The sequence below is a fragment of the Arachis ipaensis genome, chromosome B06, assembly GCF_000816755.2.
Source record: "Arachis ipaensis cultivar K30076 chromosome B06, Araip1.1, whole genome shotgun sequence".
Taxonomy (NCBI): Eukaryota; Viridiplantae; Streptophyta; class Magnoliopsida; order Fabales; family Fabaceae; genus Arachis; species Arachis ipaensis.
Window position 1 is genome coordinate 28438838 of NC_029790.2, and position 6331 is coordinate 28445168.

Sequence of the window (6331 nt, forward strand, 5' to 3'; positions counted from 1 at the left end):
TTTTTTCAATTTTCGTTAATGTTATATATATAATTAATTAATCTATATATATCTTCCCAAATAGAGAAGCATGCTTTAATCCCATGCATTAGAACCCTTCTAGAAGAATAAAATTTTTTTATTTTTTTTGAGAAAATACTATTAAAATAGGATAAGGCTAAGCCTAATTAATCTCAGAATTCAGATTCATTCCAAGGTTGAGAATTTCCCATTATATATTTATAAAAGTTACCATCATGACTTTATCTTCATGTAGTTTCAGAATTTCCTTTAATTTATTACACCTGCAGAGATTATTGCAGGTTTTTGGGTTCAGTTTTACAATTTCTTAAGAAGAAAGACTTAAAAGGATGTAATATCATAACTATCTAGCTAAACATAGCTTCTCTTATAACATGACATTTTGAAATCACAACTTTTCCTTGTAGCAGATTGTACATCATTGGTCTTAAACATCCCAAAGAAATTTAGTTCAGAAATCTCGCAGCATATTAATTATCTGGTAATCCCTAAACAATCTAATAGCAACCCTCAAGGAATCGCCAGAGTTGGTTCCTCTCTTGTGCCACATGTCCACGGCTGTCTTGCTGGACATGAATAATCTCTGCAACCGTGGAATCAGAGGAAAATAACGAAGAACTTTCGCCGCCTGAGGTTTCCTATTCTTCTTGACAATGGCGTGGAACCTTACTAGAGAATTCTTCCGAGTCTTTTGCTTCCACCTGGATGCTCCACACCGTTTGCATCTAGACAGGTCTTGGTCAGAGCCCTGATATAGCATACAGTCATTTGGACATGCATCTAATTTCTTGTACTCAATACCGAGCTTCCTTATGATCCTCTTGGCATCGTGCAAGGTCTTTGGAATCTTTGCATGCTAAAAGGCATCCCCAAACAGCTCTAGAATCAACCCGAAAGCCTTGTCGCTCACTCCACACTTGCACTTTATATGGTACAGCCTCACCAAGAAAGACAGCTTCGAGAATATTGAGCATCTCGGATATAATTCCTGTTCGCCGTCCTCAAGCAAGTCATGAAAGGTACGAGCCTCGCGGCTAGGTTCATCAGATAAGTACGGCAACCCCTCTGCAACATCTCCGACATGCTCATTCATCGATTCTTTATCATCACTTTGCAGTCCCGGCAAGTTGAATGCGTCGTGAACCATGTCACGCATTTGATCTCCTATATTTCCACTGGGTTCTAGTTCTTCTCTACCACTGGATCTCTCGTCTATGATCCTCTCACCGTGATGTAACCAAAAGGTATAGTTAGGGGAAAAGGGTTTCATCAGAAGATGATCATACGCATCCTCTCTAGTTTGAAAAAATCGGAACCCACACAAAGGACACGGACAATGTATCATCCCATCGGATGATGCATTAGAAAATGCAAAGTCAAGGAATCTATTCAAACCATTCCTGTAATCTGCACTACCTCGTGGCTTTGTAATCCAGCTCTTATCAATGTCTAATTTAATGAAATAGCACAAACAAAAGAATAAAGTGTAAAGAAAGACATAAAGCCAAAAAAAGTAAAAAAAAAAGGACTATGTGTTAGGAGAACCAATAACATTTTATCATAATTATGAGATGGGAGAGTAACATACGAAACATATTTGACGATTTATTGCAAGCAAATACATGTAGGGGGTAACAGAATAATTCAAAACGGAAACAGAAACAAAGTTACTTGCATCCCGGATAACATGTAGCACACAAAAGGTAATGGGTGGTTGCTTACTCATTATAGAATTCTGTGCTTTCTAAAAAATTACTGGGAGAAAGAATTGCAGGGTCCAAGTCCAAAAAATGAAAAGATAAAGAAGTTTCCTTAAAAAATGAAAAAGAAAACAAGAGTGAAAATTAGATTTAAAAAATAATTAATACAAAAAATATAACTAAACAATCATAATGAATAGATAATAAAACCCTGAAACTGTACACATTTTTTAGGTATGTTTATGCAAAATATTTGAGTATAGTTTCTCTGTCTTGTCATCTATCATAGAGGTATAAATAATTAGTTCAACGAAAAGAACATAAAAAATAATAATAAAACAAGCAACTCAAGAAGAGTGAGACACAAAAAAAAGATCTGAAAAAAGCAAATAGCAATTCAGCACTAGAGTAGCATGAATGACATCAAGAGAATCATGACCAATCAGTCCATTGTCGCAGTAAACATAGTAGCAACCAAACTGCAGGACTTAGCATAAAATGAACCAAATTGGTTAGGAGTAATGTAACACCACAATAGCAGCAGCATAACAATTGATAAGCAACACATCAGTAACAACTCAGCATTGTTAGGAACATAGTTATACACTTAATATATGAACACCATAGATAAAAAAATCAGCACCATGAGAATAGTCCAATAGCAATAGCAAATAAGCAATAGAATAATAAGCACAAAGACCAGAAAATGACAACAATCAACATCAAAATGAGTAGGATAATTTTCCTAACACACATTAGTAGATCAGCAACTATTAAAGATAAATCCAAACTTATATATCTACATAGACCCCAGTACGAAAGTCATCGACAGATGACTGAACCCTAATCCAACACAATCATCAGAACTAAGAGCCATGACCACAAGGCAAACATTTTACTATTCAGCAACCTCTGAGAAATTAACACGTATATTTATAAATTTTACAAAATATATAAATGAAGGCCTACGTATTACATGGAAGACTAGTGTGGTAAATAAATGGATGAAACAAGTGAAGAACAATTTGATTCAACTTCTTACGGTGACTGATTTATTTATTTGTCTTTGAATTATTTGCAAGTATCAATGAAAGTTACATCCTTATCATCATAATAAGAATCAAACTTGGCGTTAATTTCTATTTTCTCGAATATATATATATAAAATTCTCTATCAACTATCATCATAATACTAAACAAATATTAATCAAAACCGTTTATACATAGTTTATTTATCTGAACTACTTTATTATAATTCCAATAAATAAATAAATAAAAAGCATTTTGTTATCAAGCTGGAAAGATAAGATTGTTATTAGATAAATTTATTAGCTTTATCCCTGAAACATGAACAGATAAATTTATTGGTAAAAATGACATACTTCAACTTACTAACATAATAACACATCAATAATCAGCCACAATAATATATTATCATTTTCTCTTGTGCAAGAGAGATGAAAACCAAAGAAACACAGTCTTGGATACTTCCCAAAACAGGAACTAGTTAGAAACTTTCTTGGCTGATTTCTAGTTTTCCCTTTTTAAAATAAATTAATGCTAAAAAACAACAGAATATCTAAATAAGGAATATAAGCATGAACTTACCATTCTGACACACACTCCTCGCAAAAAATGTGTTTGCAGCGCAATAATATGGCTTAATTAAATTGAAATAAATTGCGAGATAAAAATGAACATGATGATGATGATGATACAAGAAGCTAGCAATGCCTTAATTAAAAATACGTTAGTTAGGGACTGAAAAAACCATAAAAAATAAGAATAAAAAAAGCAATTTAAGAAGAGTTAGACATAAAAAAAGGGACTGAAAAAAGCAAATACCAATTTAGCACTAAAAAAACATGAATGACATCAAGAGAATCATGACCAATCAGTCATTGTCACGGTAAGCATAGTAGCATAATAACATCAGCTATTAGTTTGAAATGAACCAAATTGGTTAGGAGTAGAGTAACACCACAATGACAGCAGTATAACAATTAGTAAGCAACATATCAGTAACACCTTAGCATTATGAGGAAAAATTAGATTTTGGAGATTTTTGGAGATCTTTTGTTCCTAAACAGTTCGTAAATAGTAAAATGTAATCTCTCTCATTAGTTAAGCATGTTATAATTTGATTTGCTTCAAGCCGTAGTAATGCTGATATGAATTAGTAATGAATGATCATGGAATATAGGCAGGGTTAATTTTTGGTGGAACTGCGGTCCAGACTTTGGTACTGGCCTTAGTTACTATTCGAAGTGACTGGGACAAAGAGGTAAACAATTTTCCATTCTTCGTTCTTTACACATATACATAGCAAAATAGGTAATTTATTGTTGAAATTAAAATTACAGGCTAAGAGAGCAAGATTGCATGTGGCAAAATGGGAAGGTGCTGTGAAGAACTGAACAAAAAGTAGTGTCTTTTTCACATGCAATGCAAAAGCATATGCGAGCACTGATCATAAGAATAATAAATGGACAAATAGAACTCATTAATGAAAATAACTAGTGTGCATGCGTGTTTTTCTTTTTATCAATTTTTCAAAAAAAAAAAAACTAAATTCTATAATCTTTTTTGAACAAGAATCAAAGCGTCATGGAAAGAAAGAAAACCAATGGAATCAACTACAATTAGTTTCGAATTTAGAACATAAAATTATTTGTCTGAACTACTTTATTATAATTCCAATAAATAAATAAATAAAAAGCATTTTGTTATCAAGCTGGAAAGATAAGATTGTTATTAGATAAATTTATTAGCTTTATCCCTGAAACATGAACAGATAAATTTATTGGTAAAAATGACATACTTCAACTTACTAACATAATAACACATCAATAATCAGCCACAATAATATATTATCATTTTCTCTTGTGCAAGAGAGATGAAAACCAAAGAAACACAGTCTTGGATACTTCCCAAAACAGGAACTAGTTAGAAACTTTCTTGGCTGATTTCTAGTTTTCCCTTTTTAAAATAAATTAATGCTAAAAAACAACAGAATATCTAAATAAGGAATATAAGCATGAACTTACCATTCTGACACACACTCCTCGCAAAAAATGTGTTTGCAGCGCAATAATATGGCTTAATTAAATTGAAATAAATTGCGAGATAAAAATGAACATGATGATGATGATGATACAAGAAGCTAGCAATGCCTTAATTAAAAATACGTTAGTTAGGGACTGAAAAAACCATAAAAAATAAGAATAAAAAAAGCAATTTAAGAAGAGTTAGACATAAAAAAAGGGACTGAAAAAAGCAAATACCAATTTAGCACTAAAAAAACATGAATGACATCAAGAGAATCATGACCAATCAGTCATTGTCACGGTAAGCATAGTAGCATAATAACATCAGCTATTAGTTTGAAATGAACCAAATTGGTTAGGAGTAGAGTAACACCACAATGACAGCAGTATAACAATTAGTAAGCAACATATCAGTAACACCTTAGCATTATGAGGAAAAATTAGATTTTGGAGATTTTTGGAGATCTTTTGTTCCTAAACAGTTCGTAAATAGTAAAATGTAATCTCTCTCATTAGTTAAGCATGTTATAATTTGATTTGCTTCAAGCCGTAGTAATGCTGATATGAATTAGTAATGAATGATCATGGAATATAGGCAGGGTTAATTTTTGGTGGAACTGCGGTCCAGACTTTGGTACTGGCCTTAGTTACTATTCGAAGTGACTGGGACAAAGAGGTAAACAATTTTCCATTCTTCGTTCTTTACACATATACATAGCAAAATAGGTAATTTATTGTTGAAATTAAAATTACAGGCTAAGAGAGCAAGATTGCATGTGGCAAAATGGGAAGGTGCTGTGAAGAACTGAACAAAAAGTAGTGTCTTTTTCACATGCAATGCAAAAGCATATGCGAGCACTGATCATAAGAATAATAAATGGACAAATAGAACTCATTAATGAAAATAACTAGTGTGCATGCGTGTTTTTCTTTTTATCAATTTTTCAAAAAAAAAAAAACTAAATTCTATAATCTTTTTTGAACAAGAATCAAAGCGTCATGGAAAGAAAGAAAACCAATGGAATCAACTACAATTAGTTTCGAATTTAGAACATAAAATTGAAGCTTTTTTTCTAACAGTTTTTAGAGTTTTTATGAAACTATAGTTTCTTGTAATAGATTGATCAGATTCTAGGTGATAAGATTTAGATATAGCCAAGAAGATTAAGAGAAACAGAAGAAAGAAAACCTGAAAAACTGATGTGCGTGTGAAAAACCTTATTCCCAATTCTTTGTATAGGGAATCCTTATCCCCAATTTGTATTATCGTCTCATCTTAATGAAATTCTCTCTTTTTTTCAATCCAAAAAAAAAAAAAAAAAACAAAAAATGCAAGACCTAGAAAGCTTCATCTTATCCAAGTTCATAACAATACATCTTAGCCACTCATTCGAATCACAAGAGGGCAATGATCAAGTACTATGTCCTCATATTTATTCTTACATCTCTATATAATTTCTAAATTACCAATGTCTTGTACTTTACAGGATAAATTTATCAATAAACAAAAGATTCATATTAGTGTGTTCAAAGTTTCTCACTTTCTCCTGTGCAAGAGAGATG

General features: G+C 32.0%; 3 long non-coding RNA genes across 3 annotated transcripts in view; 2 read left to right on the forward strand and 1 right to left on the reverse strand.

The window, feature by feature from the left end:
• LOC107648713 overlaps window positions 1–6067 on the reverse strand; it is a 7334-nt gene extending 1267 nt beyond the window's left edge. The window contains exon 1 of the long non-coding RNA XR_002348611.1: window positions 5958–6067. This is a non-coding gene — a long non-coding RNA (uncharacterized LOC107648713). The remainder of the gene's footprint in view (window positions 1–5957) is intronic.
• On the forward strand, window positions 3506–4260 carry LOC110263267. The gene is made up of 2 exons (XR_002348609.1): window positions 3506–4005; window positions 4085–4260. It is a non-coding gene; the product is annotated as an uncharacterized LOC110263267 (long non-coding RNA).
• On the forward strand, window positions 4945–5627 carry LOC110263268. Its single transcript, XR_002348610.1, has 2 exons — window positions 4945–5444; window positions 5524–5627. It is a non-coding gene; the product is annotated as an uncharacterized LOC110263268 (long non-coding RNA).